We start from the raw sequence: 27,165 nt of genomic DNA, 5'->3' as shown, positions 1-27,165 counted from the left end.
TGGTACTAATTTACTTATGCAAAAGGCATAGCTAGAAAGTCCTGCTGACAAAAAATAATGCAGAACTCAAAAAAAAAAATAAAAATCCTCATTTGCAAATACCGTTTGCGTGTCATCTGAGTCAGAGTTACTACAGAGTGCTAGATACTGAAGGACTATAAACCAACATAACTTTCCCATACAAAATACAGAGCTAATATTTACAGGTTTTTATCTGACTTTACAAGACTTCTGGGGTTTGGATAAACCAAAAACAGCTGTCCAACTGAAACTGCAACTTTACTAATAAACAACAGCCAAGGCTAAAAATAAAACAAACAAACAAACCATCTGTGCCACTGTCCCTGTTCCCAGCCCACCTCCAGGTGTCAGCTCCCTTCCCTGCTTTCTACAGCAGAACAGAAGGGTGGTCGTACTCTTACTGACTGACAGCACTGACACAAGACGAAAAATTAGTAAGTGCATGCCTGCTTCTGGCCTAAAATATACTCACCACTTTTCTCCTCCTTATTTTGTTGAGCTTGTTGCTAAAAACACTGAAAGCACTTGAAAGCACCTGAAACATATAGGTCTTTAAAGTGACTGGATGAAGTCTAAGTACATGTTTCTCTTTTGTTACACTGGAAAACAAACTTTCAATGTAAAATCACCAATTAATTTTTTAACAAATACTAAACTTTGTTTTACAAGGACACCCATTTTTCTACCTAAGCTAGAATCTACAACAAATTTTGTTAAGTCAGGTAGCAATATTCATTTGTAGCAGTCAGTAAAGAACGCAGAGTCCTTGGCAAATCATCACTCAAGATCTGTCAAATTTGATAACGCTCTTTGTATGTCTGGAGGTATACTGTCCATTCAGGGAAATGAACATGCGATTTGCCATCAGGACAGCAATGCAAATTCAGCCCGAGAAAGCATACAATCATGCATCTTTCCTTTTGCATTAAAAAGTTCAAAAACACTTTCCTGGTCACCATCCAAAACATCATTAGAATGTCAAACAAGAAGTGAATCCCTGTGGAACAGCAATAGTCTAGGCTGGCACTGGTAGCCAAATAAGATGCACAATGGATGTGAGGAAAAACAAATGGAATAGAGTGCTATTGAAAGAACAGAAGGAAAGACCTTATAACCCTGCTACACTACGCTGAGGGTGTTCTTATTGCAACAAAAACTAAGTCATTTCGATCAATACTTGGGATTCCTCTCCACTGTTATCAGTGCAAGGGCTTGCCAAACGGGAGTCTAAATTGATTGCTGTTCCTTGAAACATTTTATTAGTCTAGAATGCCCTAAAGAAATTCACAGTAATACATCAACTTAATTCTCCATATGTAAAATATGTTTCCACCGGATTTAGGGTTCCTCTTCTGTCCTAAACTGTTGTGAAGGGACTAATCAAACTGTTGAAACTGCTTCTTTTTATTATATAGTTAACTAAAACTGAATTAGTCTACAGAAAGGATTACTTTAGCCAGCTGAAATTTGACAAGAAGGACAAGTTAGAAAATCCCATATTTATACCAGCACATTTAATTTATGTTGTGTATCACTAACAAGGAACACCACTAATTTCTCAAACCTTCCCACTCTGCAATGGTCTATTCTAGTTTTCAAGAACAGGATCTAAAAGCTACATTTTATGACCCTTATTTTTTTAAATAAAAAACGACGATACAGTTAAGTTGGAAAAGAATTGGATTCATTTTTTAAACAGCTTTTTTTTTTTTTTTAAATTCTAAGCATAATATTTCTTTTAACAGTAAACTGCTGACAGAACCCAGAATCTTGCCCCAGCACCTGTTTTTGCTAACCCTTCTCCCATTTCTTTGCAGAGTTAGACTGCTGCTCTATCAAGTTGATGATCTAAGTGCAACCTGTAAGAAGAGACAGCCAACAGAAGCCTACTGTACTCAGCTAAAAGCACCTACTCACATAATAACAGGATAAAACTTAGTACGCTTGCTTCCATGAAGAGAGTTCTAAACCTGTATCCTATCACAAAATGTTGAGATTTGCCTTCTTGTCCCTGCATTTTTGTCTTCGTTAAAGGTACCCACAAATATTCTGAGCTTTTCTAGAACTCAAAAAGATTAAACAGGTAGGAAGAAAAGCTAAAATCTGCCTTTCTACCAAAGAAACAATAACCCGAAAGCCTGCTTGTGCCTTTTCTGTTATTGATCTACTTCAGCTAAACAATCCAGGACGCTGCCCAGCCCGGGCACAGCAAACACACTCTTTGCGCTTCAGCAGTTATCTAAAGTGTGAGCCTCAGAAGAAGAGACAGAATAAAACATTCTGACTCTCAAAACCTTGCAGCTTGCTGAAAAAGTGTGGTTGAGTGATCACCTAATTGTACTTTCCTTCCAACACTATCTTTAACGGTAAAGATGTTTATATTTTATTTGACTTCAAAAGTAGAAGGCTGCCTCAGAAGGTCGCTACCTGATTTCATAAACATATTACACATACCAGGTTTTCTATAATAAAGAAGTTTCAGTTATACTCTATCTGCAGAGTATCTCCATACTTCTCTCAATAACTACATATGCAGCTTTGCGTACTCTGCGGATAATTACTTGGAGGAGTTAAAATTGGCTCATTTCTGCAGCTTAGAATAAAAATGCACCTATATTGCATTGTATTTTGCATCAGCATTCTGCCATGACTATAATATACAGAAGCTGCATTTCTGAGAATACATGCGTCTATGGATACGTTCACCTCACTGTCTGCTCCACAGAATAATCAGTATCAGCTGCATGTCACGATATTAATACTTGTTAATGAGATCAGGACCAAAACGAGCACAACCAGCCTACAGAGGCCTTAAAAAGGGAAAGCCTTAAAGCCACAAAGTTTGTTTCTACCATTTCAAACATACTGGATATACTAGCATATCTGATCTTCCACTGTGACAGACATTTTTCTTAACACAAGCATTTCTAAAACTTTGCTAACACTGGCTTACTGTGAGCGTTTGTAATAATTTAAAATGTAAGGGGTTGCTATTCTCTAATCAAGATTTATTCCTCTGCACCTGAATTTATAAAATTTACAATACTCTATTAAACCTTAAAAATATACTCTGCCAAGCCACCTCACTGCATATCAAGTAATTTATGCTAGCTTTAAAATATGATCTCACTTTGTTAGCAGTCAGAAACAAACTCATTTGTTATGTCATATGTGTTTAATAGAATATAAAAATATATATTTCAACGCACTTCACATTTACTCATTTCATTAGCATTTATGAAACGATTAAGAATCCTTATGATGGAGAAAAAAGATTACTCCAAGAAGAAAAAAAAAAAAAAAACTTAACACTCGAAAGAATTGCTTCACCCACCACTAAACAGAGCAACAGTTTAATTGAGCAGAACATAGCAGACAAAGTTACGACAAGGAAAGTAATGAGTCTGATTGAATCTGCAAGAAAAATTTAAATGGAATGGAATTACCTGAAACAGAAGTTATCTTAGGATACCCAGGCCATATTCATAAATTTGCAAAGAAAAACAAGCAAAAAAGTCTTTTTTCAAAAGAAAGAAGTCACTAGAATCTCATACAGTATCTCTTTCAGAAGACTGGACAACAGTGCAGTAGCTGAATTAATTGCATAGGTCTCATTTAAATCCCTTAGGAAGGAGAAACAATGCTATTTCCCACATTACAAACACTAGCCCAATTTTCCATGAAGGTTTTCCAATCCAGGAATTAATAAGGACTTCTCAACTGTCAAAGAGAGGTCTCACTCTCTGGAAGCACATATTTTGCAACATTTCTGTATACCTAGTAAATACAATGATAACGTGTAGTGCCTTCAAGTTTATTATTTCAGTAGAAGTAAAAAGCAGCTTTCCCGCAGAGCACCTCAACTCACTCTCCACACAGCCAGACTGCCTCCTGAACATGAAAGATGACCTACTTCAGCTGAGCAACGTGTCCAGTGAAGTGTGTCCAGCATCTTCCATCACAACTCAGACTGAGCTGGCTGAAACATGGCAGCATCTTGGTTTCATACACAGTTACCTGAAAATTCCTTCAAACATCCTGATTAAATCCCCAGCAGCATCCCCGCTTTGTCATAACACAGAGGGGGAACGAAAACAAAACAGCCACAACTTTGAAACAATCAGTCCCTCAATGCAAATAGAAAATGTCTTCTAGAACATAAGCTTCAGATTAAAGATTTCTTAATTTTGATTCTGAATCCAAAGCAAGCAAAGTGATACAGCACTGTCTTCATGAGCCTTGAAGCAGCTCTTTTGCCCAACTAGGAGGGAAACCAGGGTAGTGCAGTCCGTTTTGTTGCAGCTCAAGATCATAACCAGCAAAGCAAGGTAACAGAATATCACTTTTCAACTTGCTACTGTTACAGCTGCTACTGAGGAAAGCCATGAGCACTGCAAAAGAACAGCACACCAACAGCAACAGAGGATACAAAAAAACAAGGGATGGAAAAAAAGGAGACTGCTGACCTTGTTCCTCCTCTTTAGCAGACATTAGTTGTGAGATGACACGTAAGATAGCAAATACCTTTCCTTACACTCTCACACAGCTAGCCAGGAAACTATAGAAGAAAATAGTGTGAGGAGGGAAAACGGACAGTAAGTTCCCTTTTCATTGCAGTAACAAGCCAAGGGCTGGAGTTTCAAATTAATCAGATATTCGGTAGTGCGAACACAATGCAGGCGACCATGCAGAGTTCTGCTGTTATTATTGGAAACATATAGAAAAGGAGATTTTGTATAACGTTGTATCATAACAACAACTGGAAATAGCATCTACTATAGGTAAAAAGCCAATGTAACAGCTAACATTGCAATGAGAGAACAATTACAGCCTACAGAAAATATTTTAACATAGGCCATGAAACAGATAATTACAGTCTGGACTGGTACAAGTGCCTTCTATCTCTACATTTATTCACAGTTCCCAAAAGTGACATCCTCTGTCAAAGTTTCAAGAAGACAAAGTTATAAAGACAAAACAATCTCTCCTTGGGGTAACAAAGCTTAAGATGTTATTACTTGGGTCCGACAGAAGATTTCAATTTCCAGAGTTTTAAGAACAGTATTTCTAAGAAGCAAAGTCATTTTACGTTAGAAGTTACAATCCTCAAAACAAAAACGCAGTAGCATTAACATTATCTACATGGTGCTGCCTGCTTAGGATCCCTAAAAAGCAGTGGTAGAACTAGCACTTTTGAAAAGAAGTTCTTAATAAGCTCCCACCCGGTAAGCCCTTTCAAATTCCTCCATATTAAGTCACCAGGCCAAACTCTCAGTGATATAAACCATGCGTGGTCAGGCCATGCAGATTTGTTTTTATAAGGGCATTACCATGTTTCATGAAAGAGACCTCTAATTCTCCTACATTAAGCAGTTACAAGAGTAGGCTCTCAGAAACAAGTGTTGCTTCAGAGCAAGTAAAAGAAACTGAATCCAGTCAGAGGAGCAATGCTTTAAATCTGTGCTGAGCTTTAATTAGCGTTCAAGTTTTAACCTAACAAACAAACAGGACGATTTGGAGTTAAACTACTTTTGGTTCACAGTATAGCTCTAATAAACACAGAAGGCCATATGCACTATAAAAAAAAACTAGTGGGAGATCTTAGCATACAAACTACAGTACAGAGGCACACATGATTCGGGTCACAAGTCAAACCTGAATTACAAGGCCAAATCCTCATCTGACAACTTTAACTGAGGTGGGCCACTGTACCCAACCTGCCAGCAAAGGTAGCTGTTTGTGTGGTCACACTGTCAATTAAAAACAGGGTAAAAAGATTTATAAACGCAAATATTTTTCCTCTCAATAGCCCCAGAGAGGTGGTACGTTTTGAACAAACGGTGTAATTTACCTATGTTGTGCTGCTGCAGCTTTTTGTCGTTTACCTACGTTAACATCAGTGTCGACTGATGTGGCGTATTATACCAATGTTCACTCTATCCCTCAGAAAAAAAGCGGAGGGGGAGAAAGGGAAGGCTTAGATCTATTAAAGCTGAAAGTAACCAGTGGAATGGGGGGCAGGGGGAGAAAGCAACGACAGTATAGCGGTACAGTTACCAGAATATTCCCACCCTGCAGGGGGTAAAGCTCGTTTGTTTCCAGTATTTTGTTCCGAACAGTGTCAGGCGCTGGGTTTCCCTTATTTAACTAATGGAAACGACCTACCGCTTTTAAAGCACTTATACGGCCCACTCCCCCGGACCGAGCCGCCGCCGCAGCAGCTTTTGGACACAGAGCACTTTTGTCCATGCCCTGAATACCAGGGATAATTCTCCAGAAAACTTTTTTTTTTTTTTTTAAACGCTTTTGACGGTGGTGCCGGTGCTACCCGGCTGCCCTCCTCCCAAGAGGGCTCGCGTAATGAAAAAGGAAAAAAAATAAAACAAAAGAAAATAAAAAGGAAGGAGGAAAAAAAGAAAAGGGCATTTCCCCTAGATTTACCCATGCCCAACGCGAGCTCACGGGCGAAGCCAACTTTATTTGTCGGCGGAGGTTATTCCGTGCCAATCTCTAGGCGAGTATTTTTATTTATCTCCCTAATCTTTGCCCTCGGGTAGCAGCCACCCCGGGCCGGGCCGGGCCGGGCCGGAGCGGAGCCCCGCGGGGGCGGCCCTGACACCCCCTTCCCCCCCGCAGAGGGGGGCGCCCCGGCCCTCAGCCAGGACGGCGGGTGACACAAAGCGGCGGCTGTCACACACAAACACACACAGGCCAACTCGGCGAGGATGAGGAGGAGGAGGAGGAGCCGCCTCTGCTCCTCCATTTCCCCCCCCCACACACACACAACGCCCGCGGCTGGACGTGGCACAGAAAACGCCCCCCCGCCCCCCCCCCCGCGGCAGGTAAATCCCCCCCACACACACACACACCCCGGGAGGAGGAGGGGGGGGGCCGCGAGCTCCCTCCCCCCCCGCCCCACCTCGCCCTGCCAACGGCCGCTCCCACCCCCCTCCTCCACCCCCGCCCCCCCCCCCCCCCCCGCTCCGGCCGCCCCAACGGCCCGCGGCGGCCACCACAACTTTGCGGCGGGTCCCGTCGCGCCCTGCCCTGCCCGCGGCCGCGCTTACCTCGGCCGGCGGGCGGGCAGCGGGGCGCTTAGTAATGGCAGCGGCGGGGAGGCTCCCAGCCCAGGCGGGCTCCGCTTCTTTGTCTCGGCGGCGGCGGCGATGCCTGCCTGCCTGCCTGCCCGCTCGCTCACCCCTTTCCTTCCCTCTTCCCTTCCGCGGGCGGATGCGGGCTGCGTCCTCCGAGAGGGGCCGGCTTCCCTCCCCCCCCCCTTTTCCCCTTCCTCTTCCTCCACCGCGCAGCGCCGCTCCGCGCCGGACGCGTCCAAGGCCCCGGCCCTCAGCGGCGGCTCCGCTCCTGCCTTCCCTCAGCCTGCTGCGCCCGGCGGCAGCGGCGGCGGCGGCAGCATCGGCCCCTCCCCCGCCGCCCCCCCCCCCCGACACAGCCCCCGCCCCCGCCCTGCCCTTCCTGCCGCTGCCGCTGCCGGGATGGCGCGGGAGGAGCTCCCTGAACTCTTGCCTCGCACCCCGGGAGCGCTGCCGCCGCCCGCCCCGGCCCTCCCGCGCCTCCCCGCCGCCGCCGCTGCTGCTGCGGGCCGGGGGCTTCCCGCTGGGCGGGGCCCTGCGCCCGCCGCGGAAACGGTCTCCCCTCGTATCCCCCAAACCCACCATCCCCTCCCCCATTTCCCGACACCTCAGGAAACCCGGCATCCCCAGTGAAAATCCCCCTCGGCAGGCAGCGGAAGCGCTGGGGAAAGTACCGGCGGGAGGCTTAAAGGAAACGGGGGGGGGGGGGCAGAGGGCAGCGCCGGGAAGGAGCCGCCGGGGCCGCGCTCGCCGGACCGGGGTACCGAACCGGCGACCCGCGGGGAACTTTCCGCCTTGGCATCAGGGCGCCCCCGCCGCCCATTGGCCGAGGGCCGTGACGTCACCGCGGGGCCCGCCGCGGGGCGCGGAGCGGGGCGCGGAGCGGTGCGCGGCCTCCGCCGCCGGTGTTGCCGTGCGCCTCGCGGCCCCTCTCCTGCTGCCGCTGATTTTTATTTTTATTTTTCTTAACCTCTTTCTGCCCCGCTGTAAACTTCCCAGCCTTCCCTCCCGCTTTAATCCGCGGGGCTCGCTTGCCTGCCCGGCGGGAGCTGGAGGTGCTCTGCGGACAAGGGCGCTCCTGCTGCCTGCCGACTTCTGCAGCCGCTTGGTTTTTCTCTTGAAACGCCACCGCGTGCAGTGGGGATGGCGCGGGCAGCGCCGGAAGAATTTTCCACGAGTGGCCAAAGAAGGATTTTCCCACAAATGGTTAAAGAAGACCAAAAAGAGAGGGGGGGAGGAAAAAAAAGCAGTCTTTGAGAATGAAATCTGTCGTGGAAAGGATCAACCCTCTTCGTGTGGCTGCCAGTCGCAGCAAGTTGTGGTGTAGGGGACAGTTTCTGCCCTGCCTCCAGGAACTGGGCTTCCTCTTCTCACAGGCAATCCTCTGGCAGGGTCCCCTCTAGGGGAAGGGAAACGTTTGTCCTTGTGGAGGGAACTGGAGAGTTTAGAAAAGAAAATCAATGTTGCAAGAGGAAGTCACTTTGAAACAGCCTGAAACTTGCAAACAATTAACCAGCTTCCACACATGCCTGCTCTGGAGAAGAGGCTTGTGCCTTGCCAGGGCTGGTTTAGTCTTTCTTCAGGTCATTTTTCCTGGCTTTGGAGGCAATAATATGCAATGCCACTTTTTCTAAACGCGGAGTAAATTCAGCAGTCCCCAAGAGCACTGTCTTATTTTCGCTGACCAAGGGAAAAATAGTGGGCAGAACTCAGCGCACAGATGTTTAGTGCTGAAACATTCCGGTATACATGTAAAAAAAAACCTTACTTCTTCTGAGGTTTTTTTGTGTTCCTTAACAGTTTATAAGCCTTTGAATAATTCCCTCTTCCTCTTTTTAACTTTTACTTATTCCTGCAACGTTTAATTGATGGTTTCAGATGTCCTAGTTGCCTTTCACGTGCCTGTTAGATAAAACTGAAAGAAAAATGCGGTCCCTTGTTTCCTCCGAGGAAGACTTTGCATGCCCCTCAGGGAAGAGCAGAAAGCCCCTTTCCTTTCAAGTCTTTTGCTGCACACGTTTGACTCTGATTCTGAGAAGTGTTAATCTCCCTTTCTGAGCAATAATCGGACAACGCTTTTTTTAGCCTGAGAAAATATTTGGGGTCCCAGGAATAGAAATTAAGATTGTGCTGTGCTCCCACTTCATGCAGATGAAGGCTGCATCGCTGCGGGCTGAGGCCTTGCTCGAGCCTCCCTTAAGGCTGGAGCCTGCGAGTGCGAACTCTGAATTTGAATGGGAGTGGTTGCTCAAGGATTTTCAGAAATAAGTCTCTGTGGTTCCCGGAGCAAAACGCACTGCGGGTAGCAGTAATGGAAAGCTGAATTATCCCTGCTCTAGTTTACATTTGTAATATACAGTTAGTTTCCAATTTCAGTTTTGTCCCATCTTGCCCCTCCCTGCTAACTTGGCTGTATAGAAATCTTCTGCTTCATTGTTTTTTTCTGCTGCGCTGTTGTGCTGAGGATGCACAGAGGAAGATGACATGACTACAAAGAGTACACAATCTAAATTAGATCTCTGAAAGGGTTCAGAAACATAAGACACCAAATGATCAGTCGATCTCAAAGCTTTCTAGGTGTCTGAAAAAATTAAAAAGCGCACCTAGCTGTAGCAGATTACTGCTAATAGGATTTATAGAAGAAGAATGTTTTAAAGAGGGATTTAAATGAACACATTGTCTTCATGCAAAGGACTAATTTAAGGACCCTGAAGCTTATTGTTGTTAAATATATTTAATTATTTTAAGGAATGAGCCATTAAAGATGGTTTTCCAAACTGTGGCTTATGACAAAGAAAAGATACTGTAAAAAGGGTTTGGAATGGTATTTTGAAAGGTATTTTAACAGCCTGTCTACTGAAAGTATCCTTCTGTTTCGCCAGCAAAAAGACTAACATGCTGCTTTGACTAGTATTTCAAAATGTTGAGCCTACTGAAATATTAATGTACACATTTTGAAATATCATAATTAACTGTTATCTCTAGAATAACTGTTACTTAAAAGATCTGAATCAGAATTAAATTCTGAATGTGAGAAGATGATAAATTTGGGGGAATCTGCACAGAAGTGAAAGCAATACATGATGTAGAGGGCACAGTATTTTGTATAAAGAAAGTAAATATGCAAAGTATACACTTTTGCATATGCATAAGAGTGGTGCAGTCCTTAGAAAATATATACACTGGAGAGAACAGCATGAATATTTCTCTCAGCCTAAGGCTATAACTGGATAGTAAAAATAAAGGAGAAAATGGTTAGGCAGTGGAAAGCTCTCTCTTCATCTTTGTTAAAGAAGCAGTCAGCTGTGTACTCCTGCCTAGAATAGGGTTACAGTCAAACAACAAAGCTAAAGGTTGTGTGACAGATTTACTCCATGATTGCATAGTGGCAGTCAGTTCATCTTGATACTCATAACTTGTACAAGAGGTTGAAAATTTGTATTTATCTTTCCTGTTTATCTTTACCTTTCTTTTTTTATGACTCCCCATTTTCTGTTTCATATGTAATGCTACCTGTGCTTTACCACGCGCCCGGAGGAGCGGTCGGTTGCTCATGGAAGGCAATGCAGCCGCCGTCTCTGCCACAGGTTGCAGCCTTACACATCTGAGAAATGCTAATACATTTGCACCTCACAGTGGCTAGGCCACGATTGCCACCTCTGAGGTGGGACTCCTTCCCCGTTCTGCACAAATACCTTATCCTTTGTCTAGATACTTCTGTCTTTCTTTCTTTTTTTTTCGCCAGCAGCTCTGTCTAGCATATGAATTAATACAGGCTGCCTTAGGCCAGTGTGAGAAGGAGGGTCTGGAACATCCTTCTAAATTCTGGAAGACAGCATTGTCCAGCTCAGAGACTGACAGTGAAGATACTTCGTATCTCCATGTCAGCGCATTGGAGAGAAAATATTCCTAAATCTAAACTCATTTATTTTGAAAATTGTTATTCCTGCTTCTCAAAACTGCTTTTTAAAGGAGATGATGTTATAATAAACTCCATTCATTTATGTGGGGTTGTAATTCTATGCCACTAAGAAAACGAAGAGATAAGGGAAGTACTAGATACGCTGGAAAAAATAACATACCTTTTAATTCTTTCTCATCTGAAAAAAAAAGTTCATCTTAAAAACAACTTTCAGAAAATTTCCCAACTTGTGATTAAGTTAATTTAAAAATGTTGAAAGCAATGTTAACGTGCGTTTTCTCCCCCCAGTCTGGTTCTTAAATGGTATGCATTCCCACATGTCATATAGGTTCTGCTTAAAGCATATGCTTGATTCCCATGTACACAAAGGGGAATTACATGACCGCTACGAGGGGAGAATACATCTCAAATACTCAATTAGTTACTGCTGAGTCACTTAAGTATATTTGCACAATGATTCTAATTCAGCCTGACAGTAACACAGCTGCTTTTCTCACTTGCTGCATGACTGCTGCATCTTCAATGACATTTACAAAGAACATTGAGGGGAAGAACGTGTCCTTAGAGCTCAAAATGCATCCAAATTCTCCTATTCAACGGACCAAAGCTACCCAAAGGTGCTGTAAAACTGCGAGCTAAATCTATCAGCAGATCACATTGTATTATGATAAATTCTATCGTAATCTTTTGTAGACAGTTGCTAAGGTTCAGTGTATTTCTGTAAGGAAAACAAACCCGTGTTTTGGGCTTTGGAAATGTCAGGGCCCTTGATTCTCCTGCTTATTTGAAAGTGAAAGTGTGCTGAGGGATGTCTTTTGAAGTCTATTCAAAGGTTAAAACTGATCTTTCGTACAGTTTTGAAATTCAGAATATTGCTGCTGAATGGCTTGACTGCAGCACAGTCTCGATTTTAGATTTAAACGCCAGATACCTGACCGGAGCCCGTGGCAGCGCCGCCCTGCAGCTCGGAACGAGCAGCGCAGAATAGCAAGAAGAGGGTAATTTATGCTGGCAAAATATAATTGCCCACACTGGAGCTTGCTCAGGACTGCAAGCTAATATTCTCCTCTCATGGGGAAAAACACACAGGGAGAGGCAACTTAAGAGAAGCAGGGTGGGTTTTCAGTTATGCAGAGATCCGGTAGGTGACACAGCTGCAGAAGCAGTAGACCCTCCACTAAATTAGACCACATACGCCCAGGGAACCACACAGTGGTTTCTTTGTTTGCAAGAAGTAGGGTTTTTTTCAATATGTGTATTTGTTTATCCATACTGGTAGAGGGCGAAGCTCATCCTGGTGGGCCTTTGTCAAACCTCTCGGCCATGGTTTCAGTGGGGACCCACCAGCTGCAACTTTTGCTGCTGCTGTGAGGGGATAGGACACCTCTTCCAGCCTCTCACAGTTTGGCCTGGAAGACCGAGGGGAGGTGGGAAAGGGAGGAGCTGCAGATCCGTGTTTATGCTGATTCCTTCACCCAAGGACCTTGGGCAAAAGGAGCAGAAGGGCAGCGGCAACAACTTGGGCCAAGAGATTGGAAAAGTAGGTTGTGAGTGAAGGCAACTCAGCTGTCCTGTAACCCAACCTTGGCTTAGGTTTAACTCCCTACTCAGCTCTGTACTATACACCAAGGGCCTTAATTATCAACAGCATAAGTAAGAACTGATTTCACCCCTAAAAGCTCTCACTGCTGTTAGAGTTTCACAGCTTAACAATATTCAATTTGACTGCAAAGGAGGAAATAAATTCTGCTTATTAGCCTTTCCATTGCTCTTATAAGGACTGATGACTAGTCATAGCCCCTGCCTTTGAAAAAATGTATTGCAAATTACTGCAGTATTATCATTATTATAAAACCTATTTGGTATCTCTTAAAACACCAATTGCACGAATGGTGATGCAAGAAGCTCAACTTTCAGAAAACATTTTCATCCTTCATGGGTGCCAGAGAAAGTCTGGAAGCCTGTTCCCTATGAACTTAGAATCCTGTAAGTAAATTAAAAGAAAAAACAGCATGTTTTAAATCAGGATTTTACATTAGTTTCATGATTACGGGGGTCCTGAATTAATTTTTGAATGTTTGAGGCTGGTAATTCTGAATTAGTTCAGATACTGTAAGTGGTTATCTGCTGTTACATGCCAGCACGAAGTTCAGCTTCATGCAACGTTTCAGGTTTGACTATATAATGTTGACTTTTACCTCTCAGAAATCAAGGTTTTAGTCTACAGCCTACACAGATCTTCAGCCCACACAAATCCTGCATCATCTACAATCTGCAAGGGTCGTAGCGCTATCTGCTTTGTCTGAATCAGAAAGTATGGAAATCCAGTCTTTTTTTTTTATTTTGATCTGAATTAAAAGAAAACAAGACTGTAACTGTAATGCGATCACAGAAAGTATGATTTTTCCCTACATCTGACCTGCAATAATAGGAGCTAAAGACTTCAGATGTACAATAACTAACCAAGATTATCTGCATGTACTTGTGATGAAAAACTTAACTTCATGACGCTTTGCCTGGTCATTTTTTAAAATTCCGTCTTAATTTTACAGAGCTTATAATCTCTACACTCAACAAATGACATTTTCCTTATTTTGTAGTGAGAAATGGAGGAAGACAGCATATTAAAAGTGTAATGTCTTTTATACATTTCTCTGAGGATGTTTTTAGGCAAGTTTTGTTACACAAGTAAACATTCAAAGCAAATGTTACTGGATGTTTCTTTAAAGTCATACTTTTGATATACAAGATGATGAACCACTGTTTCCAGTAGAACTGGTATGTAATTATGCTGTAAAATGCTGTGTACTCTGGTATTTTGCTGTCACTCAGCAAGTAACCTCATTCACCACCGTGGAATTAATTGAATAGTACATCAGTGCGATCAATTGCTGCTGTAACTAATTAAAATTAGAATTAGTTGAAAGAAAAATAGTGTAAAGAACTAACTATTGAAAGAGAAATTGTCCTGTGACTCCATCAGTTACAATTTAAATTACAAAACTATTTCGTGTGATAGAAAAACTGAATGCAAGACAGCAGTAAAAAATTATGGGTCAAATATAAATATAACATAAAAGAATATGGAAACACTGAATTGTTAAATCCGACACGGAGAATCTTCTAGTTATACAAAATATAAAATGATAAATATATGTTGTTAGCTGAAATCAGGATAAAGTAAGATTTATTTAAAAAATGATAGTATTCTAAATAGAACTGATGTTCTGTATAATTAATTATTTTAAGGAACATACTTACTTTTTAGTTGTCACAAAAGAGCTAGAAAAAATCAAATTGCAAAATATGGGTACAGATTTCTTGGCTTTTTTTTTTTTTTTAGTTTTACACCAATCTGTTTTTAAACAGCTGTGCAAAGACAGGAACCAGGCAATAGCAAATGGCTGAGCATATCTAACCTCAAATCTACTCCACTGCCATTCTTTTAGATGATCTCTATTACATGCAGGTAGTGTCTAGAGACTAAAGAAATAATTCAGAAACCAGTGTTCCCTGGCTTTGTTTTCTGTCTGTCACTGTCACTGAACTGCTCTACAGCTTTAGCTTAGTCAGTTAAGCTCTGGCAGTTTAGCATCCATACCTTTTGTATAATTATAGTAATAGTTCACTGGGATATTGGAGGGCTAATTTGTAGATGTAAAGCACTGAGATGCTCAGATGAAAGGCATTACATACAGGTGTTATATTTTGGTTTTATGACTTGCAGCAGCTAAGTCAACTCCGATTTAGCTCAAAATTCCAGTGTTTGGCTGAAGTATATCAGGTCCTATTTTTCCTTCAAAAATTTTTAGATGGATCTGTTGAATTTCTAGCTTTTACACACTCATTAGCCTAATACTTTTTCATATTAATGTAAATAGAGATGTATTTCTCTGTAGTCTGAGAGCTTACATGGGCACATGAAACAGAAGAATCTGGACAGACATCTGAATCGGTGCCATCTCGCAAATGAAGAGGAGAAACTGATAGTGCTACTCAGAACAAATTCTACTACTGGCAAGAAATAACTATTCCGGACAAACGTTCCACATAGTTCTGCAAATTCCTGATTTGAAATATCACAGCTATTTCAACGCCAAACTTCTCTGGAGCAGAGATTGCTTGTTGTAGCTATGGATTGAACGTTGTGCAATCAGACAACAGGGACACAGAGCAGCAGTCACACACTTCTCAGCTGTGATATAAAACACACTGAAAAGCAAATGTAATGGTCCGCTGCATTGAGGAGCTATCTAACCTATCACTAATCATCACTTCAATTCCAGGTTTTAAATAACCTACACGTTAACATGTAAATACATGTGAGATGAGTTGTTTCTCAAACTTTTGCATGCTGTTTTCCTATTCATCTGCTCTAGGGTTTTCTACAGAACTCACCAGTGTGAGAGCATCCTTGTGCTCTCCCAGGATTTTCAGTTTGGTTGGTGAGGTCCCTAGTGGACAGGGCAAATTGTGTAAGCCACTATTAATTGCAACTCACTTCTGTTATATTAATAGTGGTAAGTCCTGACAGTTCTTCTGCAGGTCAGTCAGGAAAAAGACAGTTCCCTCTCCCCGCACCCCACCGCACAACAGGTTCATTTACCACAATTAATCTAATGGCCTTTCTGGCTAGACCACAGGAAAACCTGCTAGGAGTCAAGGCTCAAAGTCCCTTGGCTCTGCAGTGGCCCTCAAAACCCCATTAGCACGCCCATCGCTGGCTCGGCTCCCCTTGCCAGCTGCTGCCTTGGGAGCTCCTGCGAAGGCGTCGGGGCGGGAGGATGCTCCGCACTGTGGGAGGACGGGTGGGAAAACGATAGCGGGGAGTGGCTGCATTCTCCCCATTCCTGCCCCAAATATTCCAGGCGCTGGGTTCTCTCCACCAAAATACCTACACAAGGGGAATTCCTGGGAAGTGTCGCAGCAAGAGGGAATTGTGCCTCTAAATCTACAGGTACCTCTAAAGGCTTCATGGACCAGGCTCCACGCTGGCCCCGACACTCTCATTTGCCCATTTGCAATCTGGGCAAGCATCGCAGCATGGTGTGTTTTAATAGTGCCCTGTCATAATGGGTGTCTGATACTGGCGCGCCTTGTACTTTAGGTGCCTCTGACTTTGAAACTGTTTACAGAAAAGCTCATGGCTCTCACTGGTTTCATCTGCTCTTGCAGTTCCACTGTGAGTAATACAATATGGCATGTATTTTTTTTCCTTACAGCCCAAACTGCCCAAATCGCATCTTTAGTTAAATTCCTGTAGGCTCAGCTTTCTCTAGACAAAAAAAGTAAGCAAACAAAAAGTTTATTGCTCTCTAAGCCATGGAGAAATACTTGAAAATGTTTATCGCTAGGTTCTTCTTTACTAGGAGGCAAGTAAAAACTTGTCTGCCATCCCATTTTTAATAGTGCCTATTTGGGGCCATGAGTTATGAATGCCAGTGGTTGGCAGTTCTGGGTGTTTGGTATCTATGAAACTTCCAAATATTTCAATGTGGGCACTCACAAATGCCACTACCTACCCTTGGAAAAACTGTGGTGTTACAACACGTCACGGAGGGATTGTGAGGCTTAATGAATGTTTGTAAAGCACTTTGAAATCCACAGAGAGAAAGCACTGAGAGAATAGTGATCTTGTTTGTTTCTTTTTTTTCCAAGCGCTTCTAAACAGCCTAGATCTACTTTCAATTGCATTCAGTATTTTTTTTTCTTAATCAGGCTTGTGCTGCACTGCTTTGCCTCTGAATCTTTAGGACAGAGATAGCACGATTGCTATAGCAGTGCAGCACCTGCCTGCTTATATTCTAGCCCTAAAACCAACTTGATCTTTCAAAGACTGTTGGTGAAAAGAAGAAACATGAAGTGGAGCCAGAACGGATAGCAGTGGGATTCTTCTGAGATCATTACAACTGCCTGTTACCTTTTAGCCCCAGAGTTTCACTTTCTGCCTCTAATCTGTGGAATGAAGTCAATCTAACACTCTTCTGCCAAAGCTGGGCCTTCTAAGAGCACAGATTGCAGTGAAAAACCTTAAACCAAATTTGCAGGGAGAACCATTTAACTTTTCTGATTTGCTGAAGCTAGGAAGTCAAAAAGTGAGCGCAGACCTCTCTGGTCAGTGATGCTTCTGAAAAAAAAGAGCTCAGTGTTGGTTTTAAAGATAATAATTCAGGTATACTGGCCAGGCTAACTGAATGGTAAGTTATTTTTCCCACAATTTGGCTAAATGTAGCATAATTACAGACCATTACTTTATCAGAATTGTTACCTTTACAGTTGTAAACAAGAAAGCCTTGCCAATTTTCCACTCAATGGAAAAATTCTGTGTGCTTTGATAGCAATACACCAGAGACAGCACATAATGGAAATGCTATCACAGTTAGTGCCAGCTCAAAAAGAAAGGAAAATTGTAGAAGAATTAACTCTTGACAGACTTTTCTTTTCTCTTTTAACGCAGCAGCAAACAGAGAAAAGGATTTATATCTCAGACAGGCCCTTATGTCTTTTTTGCTATAATTCAAGATTAGACCTATAGCAAACCCATGTGACCTGTCAGTTGTAACTTCAAAGGCACTTCCTGCTTACATCTTTCATTGGTGCTGGTTAAATATTGGAAAAGTAGACTTGTAGGCAAGCCGTTAATCATAGAACTGAAAGTGACGTAAAAACACAGGTAACATAAAAAAAGTTAGCAGAATAAAACAGTTTGGGGACTATATCTGCCAATGATTTGTTCTGAGGTAGCTAAATGCTGTACTGGTTTTAAATTTATATCTCTCCAAGTCAAATTATGATCTGCTCTTGTGCCTTTACCTCACCTTCTGAAGGGGATGATGGGCAGAAAGGCGTCTGTAAGCTATGAAGCTCTTGCTTGCTCTCTGCTCCCTACATACGTCGGTGGAGCTAAGGGAAAGAAGGGAGCAACCTGTCGCATTGAGGACTCTATTTTAACGCCAGTTCTTTTCCTGGAGCGGTGCAGGAAAAGCATGTGTATTTGACTCATACAGCCTGAGTCCTTTTTAATTCAGATTAATTATTTGCTGACTAACAACAATTGATTACCTGAAACAAATGTAAACCTTACTCTAGACACTTGTGGTTTCCCTAAGGCTAACTCCTAGAGTAAATTGTAAATATTTATACTCTGGGAGAAGAAGTGTATTCCAAACTAGGGGATAACGAACATATATCCCTACAACCACGATCTTGGCCTTATGTGACTATTTGGACAACTGCCTATATTCAGGAAAATACTCATGAATCCTTTTTTAAATAAAGTTATACCAATAGTGCCCTATTTATTCTTCATTCTTCAAATCTTGACTAATACCTTCACCGGCAGAGGTGTTTTTCCACCTGCAAGCTGGGCACCCAGGGCAGAACTCAAGCCCTTCACTAAGTGCGAATGCTCCATAGGGAATACGTACAGAGACTGTGGATGCAGCCACCAAGAGCTCAGCGCAGGAGAAGGGGGCAAGGGCTTGCTCCTCTCTCCTCCTTTCCCAGTCCTGTGTCCCATTTACACTAGTTTTGATGCTCAGCGTACCCTCCCCTTTGGCTCGCTAGTGTGGCACAAAACTCTCTAGGTTTTGCTGTTGTTTATTTTGTCTTCCTCCAGGTTGCTGAAAGGAAGTGGCTCAAATGTGAACCCCATCCGTGAGTGCCAGTGTCACCACAGGTTATAGAGTGGGACTGTGCCGTGGGAGGAGCATGGGAAGAGCAGACTTCCAGCTTTGAGGTCACAAGCAGGCTGTGAATTGGACTCCCCAGGAACTGTGAACCAGATCCTTGGAGCAAAGGGGTCAAAGCAGTAGCATTCTGCTCCACCAGCTCTCTGCCTGGAGCTGTCAGAGCCCAGCACCAGGAGCCTGGAGCTCCCACCCTTGCCCTGCAAGCCATGGTGAAGGGAGCCCAAATGGCCCTTGCTGATTAAGAGAGGGGAACCCCTTGACCCACTCCCTGTTTTCATATGCATTTTACCAGTGACAGTGTGAGGTAAAAGCAGACCACGGGATTCCTGCCTTTCCAGTTGATTTCCTGATACATTAAGCAATGGCAACACGTGCCCTTTCTCTGGCCACATACATCTTGCCTTTACCTTCAACAGCAAATGTGGAGGGTATTTGTAGTCAAAGCTGCTGTATAACCACTGCCGCATCCTCTGCGAGGATCAATCCTCTGGTTGTGAGCCTGCTCTAAGGAAGGCCCTGTATCAGGTCCTCACGGCAAGCAAGCACTCTATTTCTGGGTTATGATGAGGCCCATACATGACAAGAGCATCAGCAATGGTCCAGGAGATGTGCTGGGGCAGAGCTCAAAGTGCCTAGAGATTGCCGAAGTCAAAGAGGAAGGTATGGATTTGCAGCGTTGCGTGGAGGTGGCTTAGTAATACAGAAGTCTTTTGCTAGTCACTTAGACCTTTCATTGGGTCAAGCTCTAAGCAGCTAACTCATTGAGTTCCAGTCATACCGTCAGGAAGACAAAGCAGAGCTGCATGTAGTCCCTCCCCACGTATTGTCAGCGCAGAGTAACTGTGAGAGAGCAGGGAGCCATCCTTAGCAATGTAAGAAAGATTTCTGCTAAGTAAGGTGTACGTTTGTGGTTTACGAATGACTGAAGGGTCAACCTTCTATTTTTCCCTAGGTTTCTTGAACATTTGGTTTACTATTTGAGCAGCTGTCTGATTTCTTCAGATTATATTGGTAGTTGTGTTTAGACAAGAAACAAAATAAGCCACACGTGGCTTATTTTACCGATTCTTATATATTGGGAAGAAATCCTTTATGTGCTTTAGGTGGAAGCGGGTTTGATGAAGAAACAAAAGTCCCAGAGTTTCAGCCTTAGGGCACAGCATTTTGTTATTAAAAATAAAAAATAAAAACCGGCTGCAGAGAGGGAGGAAGATTCCATATTGGGAAATTATTGGAAGATTACAGGAAGAGGGAGGCTGGGTATGGGATTAACAGCTGAACTTCCCTAACTCCTCTCCTATAAATAAATCAGTGGAACGTGGGTGACCGTAGTTCTGGTGATGAAAGGAAGCATGCAATAAGCCTCCCCCCTCCGCCCAGCTTACTTCACTCTCTGTAATTCCACTGACCCCAGAGATCAGAAGTGCCCGGCTTGTCCTGACCTGAAGGCCGCTGCCTGTTCAGGCAGCTCCCGAAAGCGAGAGCATTGCATCCGCTCTCAACTTGAGGACTGGAATTCTTCTGCAAAGTTTACACATTTGCTATCACTCTTAAGTGTTCTTTCCAGCATTCATTTTTCAGAGAAGTGGATATATTCTAGTCCAAGTGCTTTGATATAACTAATAATTGTAATAAAACTTGCATTCATCTACTGCTTGCGAAATGAACAGTGTAATCAGCATATCCAACAAACAAAAATATTCTTGGGGGTTGTTCACACTAGGACAAACTGAGAAGAAATATTATGTATACAAGTAGCAATTTACTTTGCCATGGTTTTAGGTCTTTTGCCTCCTATTACAAATGATGCCTTGCTGCCATTTAGAATATAAATGACTAATCAAATATGACTACTGATTACTATGTCCATTTTCATTGAGTTTGAGGAAATAAAACACATTTGCTATAAAACAGACTGTAAACTACAGATACATCTCACAGAGCTAAGGCAAGTGAAGAGAGAAGGAATCTCTACATTAAGTATATATCTTAGAAGTTTGTATCTCTTATTCATACATAGGAAAATTTTGCATCAGGTTTGAATGCTCACTAGCTCAGCTATTATGGTGATGAACCAGGTATAAAATGTTAAATCCATTGATTAGAATAAGTATGCACACTTGAAAATTGATGTCCACAGTAAAAGTCAGAACATCAGCACGTCCGCTGGAGTAAACTGATGCTGCCTCACCACAGAGCTATGAAACTGAGGGTATGGGCATGTGAGCATGTGCATGTGGTTTATGTTGCCTGGATAACTTTAAATTACAAGCCCGCTCAAAGCAATTGCCTTTTCTGCAGGTTTTCCTGTAAAAAGTAATGTATAGCCATAGCACCATATGAACAGTAATAATATGATTAGTAGTGTAACATGAGTTAATTACCATTTCCAAACAACTGTCCCCACATATGAAAGTCCTCTTGGAAGGAAAACTCGATAGACAAAACCCACTGAAAGTGTGTAATACCAGACAGCTTGGGCTGCCTGTGCAGCTGGAGAGTTGTAATCCAAATCCTCTGCACACGTGACCAGAGTAAGCTCAAGGGTGCTCTGCAGATCTCTGAAGAGTATTCTTTCCCAGAGCATGCGAAAGAGCAAGCAAAAGGCTGCTGGACTAGTTTGCAGCTGGCCTGCGAACTGGTTTCTTCGGGCACCAAGCCCTGGTACCTGGCCTGCTTCCAGCTGCCTGCACCCTGCTCCAGGGCCTGACCAGCTGCAGGTGAGCAGGTGCTGCTGGCACCCAGGTCACGGCGAGAGAGGGGTGCTGAGGGAGCGGCATGTCCTTGAGGAGGAGGCCAAACTCCAGGGGAAGCGAGAAGGACTCATGCACGAGGCCGGACAAGTTGAGGTCTGCTGCCTGTACCCTGGTGGGTGAGATGCTTCCTACAGCCACAGCCGTTTTGCAGAAGCAGCGTGTGGTGACTGCTCCCATGATGTCCCCGTGACTCCCTCTCGTCGTCACATTGATAAAGGCTTTGGCTAGAGAGACAGATTCAGACCTTGCAGTCTGATCCCCTGCCAGGGTGGCAAAGACTTCCTCCCATCCCTCCTGAAATACAGCGGGCCTACTGCTTCTCACAGGGCTAGGCTGTCCCCTTTGAAAATAATTTTCTGTGGCTGGATGCTGGTGAAACATAATTGTCCCTTTCTTCAGGACAAGAGCAGTGCAACCAGATGTCACGTCTGAGGCAGCGGGGTGCCCTTGGGGACCTGCCCTGCCACCGTGCCTGCCAAGCACTGCAAGGAGCTCGCGCAGGTCCTCGGCTCCGCGGGTGAATTCAGAGTGGCTGCATGGGCAGCCCCAGGGTGCCTCACCAGGACTTTGTCCTCTGACTCAGTCTGAACAGCCCCAATTCACGCGAAATCATGGTGAAGTCAACCCTGCCTTGCGTAAAGCTAAATTGAGCAGAACCTGAGAGGGACATGGTGATAAACCCCCATGAAATCTGCCTTTCCTCAGCACCTCGAGCCCTTTGTGCGGAGATCCCTGGCCTTGCTCTGATCTCAGAATGTCCCTCCACGGCTGGTTTTTGCAGAGCTTTTGCCAAATGCATTTCTGTACAAGGAAGGACCCGGCCCGTGAGTGCTTCTGCACATAAGCACGCCACGGCGCTCGCTCCCACGCGGTGAGCTCCGACACTCACGTTGCAGAAGCAGCCTGAAAGCACGCAGGTAGAAAGACCAAAGCAACCCATCATCTGTCGTGCCAATATAACTCCCCAGTTTAGTCTAAAGCACTCCAGCCAAACCACAATATTTTGAGAAAGTACTTAACTCTTTTAAGTACTCGTGTCCTTACAGCCAGCAAAACAAAATAAAATAAATGCCGCACACAGCCAGTTTATAATGGACAAACATGCATTTTTGAAGAATTTCCCAGGCCAACCATTAAATTCAATACATTTTTCCCTGTTTGCTCCAGGCTCCTAAAGCAAGGGTAGAACTCAGGGGATGACAGGGCAGCTGAGGAAATGAGATAAAAAAGCTACAGAAATTGAATTTCCTCACAGAATAATTCTTCCTTACACTGCGTAAACTTTCCTGACTTAAACAAATACGCTGAGGCACACAAGGTTTTACGTTTTCAGTGTAACTCTAATGGTAATGTTTGCCCATGTTGTGACTGTCCAAGAATCTCAGAAAATAACTGATACCTTCACATCTTATATAACATCTTGAGCTAGACAAAGGTTAAGAACGACAAAACCGGGCCAAGCATTCTGAAAATAATGGAGCCTTAGAAAAGAAATTTTAAAAAGTATAAAAACCCAGCAAACCTCTGACTGCAAATGAATGTAAATGTAGAAAGGACTCAATATGCATGTTCTTGGTGGCTTTTCCATAAACATCCCTGTCTCTTTCATCGTCACTGCTTAATCAACTCCGCCTGGACAAGCTACAAATAAGCAGAAAAGAAAATAATGAGGAAAGTGTTTCTGATTCTTAGAACATTAAAATATCAACCTAAATATCAACTATATTCACAGGAACGTAAAACTTTTAATATACACACTTCCATTCATTGCTACAATATCCCATGAGGCAGCTATATTTTATATACAGCTACATTTAGGGCAGAAAAATTATAGCATGCAGCAATTAGGAGCCTTGCCTTTGATAAAAAAGCAATTCATTATCAGCGAGGAAATTCAACAGAGAGCTCTTGATTTCACTGTTCTCATCCACTGTATCGACAAAACAGGTATTTTTACATTTGTAAAATGAGAGTTACGTTCTGCTTTCAGTGCTTTGAGTGCTTTTGACAGCTCAAAAGTATTAAAAAAAAAAGTAGCCCTTAGTTTCCCTACATAAGAATCAGAAAATCTGTCCCTTAATCACTAACCCCACATATGTGTCATACAGCAGCATAGGGACTAATAGTATTGGCTTTTGACAAGTAGAGATGGCTAAAATCTTACCTTCTTGTTCTACCAGAACCAGCCTTTGGAGATTTTGTTTTCAATCTCACTTCTCTCTCTATTAAATGAACAGCTCAAATCAGATAGATTGCCTTGAAAAGAATTAATTTATTTTTTCTCCGTGAGACTCCTTTATAAAGATCTACTTTCCATCCTTGAAAGAAGAAAAAAATCGAAATAAAAGCAAACCACATATAGCAAAGTCTGAGCTGTGATTTATTCAGACTAATACCTTCCAAGGGTTCAAACAGCAGCAAACTGGCAGAAAAGCATCAGAGATCATCATAGAATCAGTTATTTCCTCAAAAATGAAGTGCATAGAATTTATAACTAAATTAGCTCCTTTCATCCAGATAAAAGACAATGAATCATTACTTGTTTACACAGTCTGTCTTACTACACTTTGTGTAGAGGAAGTGCTTTAACCCACACGTTACTGCACCTGACCTCTTCCTGTTCAGATCTCATTAGAAATGTTCTTGTCATCCATAACTGGACCGAAATATACTTTTATACTATTTAAATTGTTTTATTAAGAGTGTCAATAAAGAAAAGATATCTTAAAGTAAATATACTCAGAGGAAAAAGAGCATAAAACCTATCATCCGTACGGATTTTTCCTTTCACTCATCTTGCACTCTGCAGAGTGGCCTTCAGTTCTGCATCTCTGGAGTTAATTACCTTTAACAGAATTTTGCTATCCACCTCACTTTTATTGTTAAAAATAAAATCTTTGATAATAAATTAAGACCACCATAAATTGAATCACAGACCTGAGATTATTATTACTACCACCAATAATGAAAAAGTTATCTACCATACTGGAACAAATCCCACAGCCTTTTAAGTTTCCTGCATGAATAATCTGTTATGTCCCCTATTTTAAATTTTTACTAACGCTGTATTCCCATTTTGAGAGCCTTGAGAGTCTTACAGGGAGATTTAATTTACTGCAGCCTGAAGATCTTTGCAAGACCCGGAATTAAAAGAGTTCTGGTATAAATGGCAAGGAGAAAGAGCTGCAGGCCCATTACATGTTGCATTTGCAAACACTGCAGTAGATGATGATACATACAGGGGCTAAAGTCCTCTCCACGCTGCTTTACTCCCTCTCCTCCCCTCAACATATCATCTGCTTCTCAATGATTCAAAACAATATTTTCTATAAAACATAGTCGTTGAAATTATGGGAAATACAGTGGAAAAAAAAGTGAAAGTACATTTTTGGTCCAGTGACTTCAAAATTCAAATCAAATCAAACTGATTCATTTACAGCAGGAGTGCTGTAAATGAATTAATTACAGCCTGGTGCTGGCTGCATGCATTTTTCTGCGGTCTTCCTTACCAAAAAAATGCCATCACTTTCATAGCTTGGAATAGCATCAGGTGGATTCTACAATTAGAACAGATATATACTACAACAGCAGTCACATACGAAAGCAGTTGTATTAGGGGGGAAAAAAAAGCTTTTATAATAAGGCATTTCCTTTATTATAAACACTGGAGAGTATACCACAAAGAGTATTTGTGCCATCTACCTAAATTCCTTCCACTTCACGTAAAGATTGACAAAATCATCGGGCAAATAGCTTTGGAAAAAAACATATGAATAAAAGGAATATTTGAATAATTCAGTTCTTTAGAATGGTCTCTGAAGTCTTGGTGAATCTTAGTGAAAAATATAATATCCAGTTGTGGCAGTCTATAGATGAGAACTGTATTAAGAGAGATTTAAATGAGGATGTGATTCCAACAGTTTCCAGCTCTCCCTGCTTCAGAGAGCATTCTTCTGGCATGGACTGGGGTTATAGGACTTGTAATAAATATACAGTTTTAAAAGAATTTATGTAATTTTTGGAATATTTGGTATTATGCGTGCACCAGAATATCAACTCTGAAAAAACGGAACTTAAAATGAGGAGAGAAACACAGCTGTCCTGTAAGCTTTCTATCTTTGTAGGATCTATGGAAAACAGAATGCTTACACTGACTATGCTAAAATGCAGATGTAATGGAACAGGATTGGAACAGAAGCATATTTTTAAGTAGAGCTATCCCTGGAGATACATCGTTCTCCATGCTGCAATATTCTGGCATCTATGCTTGGGCACATGAGTGAGCAAACCTCAAAAGTTATTCTTATGGATGGTATCTGCAAAACAGATTCAGTGCTTAATGCACCCATAATTGCTGGGCAAAGATAGCGGGTCATTTCCTCAATTAAATGGCAAAGACTACATGAGACACCAGCAGCACCAGTAGGGAGGAAAGGAGAGGGGTTGCAACTTCATTAACTGCCCTTTCCCCATATTCCACCCACGCACAAACATGCCAAAAAAAAAAAAAGGCTTGTGTCTTCAAATGCAATCTAACACTAGAACTGCATTTTGAATTTTATTTCTGAAAAAACTCCATTAGAATTCATTTTCCCAAAATACGAGGGCAACAATGTTATAAAAATAAAGAAAGACAGATGAATTGGAATAAAACATATGTTCTGTTGGGTGGAAACACTGAGTTGTTGCCATGACTAAAGGGAGCTAATTTATTTACTTATACATTCTTTGTAATCTCATTTTCTCCCATGTGACGGTCAGTGACTCATAGTTTGTTTACTGATGAAAAAAACATACTTTCTGAATTCTGTACATGGAAGGATCTTCCCCAGACAGACTCCTTCCCTCCGATGCTCTAAGCGGTGCCATGGGCAGTACCTGTGTGGGCAACTCTTCTCCGCATCTCCCGCTGCAGCACCCCGAGACGCAGCTTGGGATTGTTTAGTTTTTCCCACCAGGTTCCCCAGCCTTCATGGTTTTGGGGCTTTGTGGGCAGAGAAACTCCCTTGTAACACTGCCAAGAGAGCTGCGAGGGCAATAGTTGAGAGCCAGCATGGGTGTGCTCAGCTGCCCTGGGGTGGCTCAGGCTTCCTGCAGCCCTTCATGGAGGTGGGTGGCTTCTTAGGAACAACACGGTTGGGCTACGTGGCATTTTCCGTGTGAAGCAAAACCATCAGTAGCACGAAGAACTATCTGCATGGGTCTTAACTTGAGAGGGAATCACCTGCCCTGTTGGCACCAATATGCATGAGGCAAATTACTTAGCAAACTCAAATGAAGAAACAAAAAGAAAATACATAGTTTCTAGTTTGCAGATTCCCACAGGATACTCCAGCTCTGCAGGCTATTTCCTCCGTAAAACAGAAGAAACAAAAGAGACAAGGAACTGGAAGGAACACTGAGACCCGTTTGCTGTATTTCTGGGCTTGCTACGTACTACCTCAGACACCACTACCAAGAAATACAAATAGGGAGATGCATGCCCTGCCTTTTCCTTCCTCTCCTCGCCTCTCCTCCACTGATCTGAAATACATTTGCATACCCATCCTGGTATTAGTGAGCAGGAACTGAAATGGAAAGATGTTTCTGGGATGCTTCTTCAAGTTAGCAGACATAATAAAAAGATCCCTGTTAAAGAAAAAGGAGAAATGCATAATTTTGGACAAAGAAAGCCAGCTGCAAGA

The 27,165-nt window shown here is 42.7% G+C and overlaps 1 protein-coding gene across 2 annotated transcripts in view; it reads right to left on the bottom strand.

The window, feature by feature from the left end:
* The window catches only part of NCK2 (NCK adaptor protein 2), a 94,670-nt gene extending 87,219 nt beyond the window's left edge, over positions 1–7,451 (bottom strand). Inside the window, exon 1 of one of the 2 annotated variants that reach the window (XM_068925450.1) lies at positions 7,089–7,451. The gene's annotated coding sequence lies outside the window, so the exon portion shown is untranslated. The remainder of the gene's footprint in view (positions 1–7,088) is intronic. The other variant, XM_068925461.1, reaches the window with a different exon arrangement.
* Positions 7,452–27,165: the final 19,714 nt, after the last annotated feature.

This window comes from Struthio camelus, chromosome 1 (genome assembly GCF_040807025.1).
Source record: "Struthio camelus isolate bStrCam1 chromosome 1, bStrCam1.hap1, whole genome shotgun sequence".
Lineage (NCBI taxonomy): Eukaryota > Metazoa > Chordata > Aves > Struthioniformes > Struthionidae > Struthio > Struthio camelus.
This window is presented reverse-complemented; position numbering and strand designations above follow the sequence as displayed.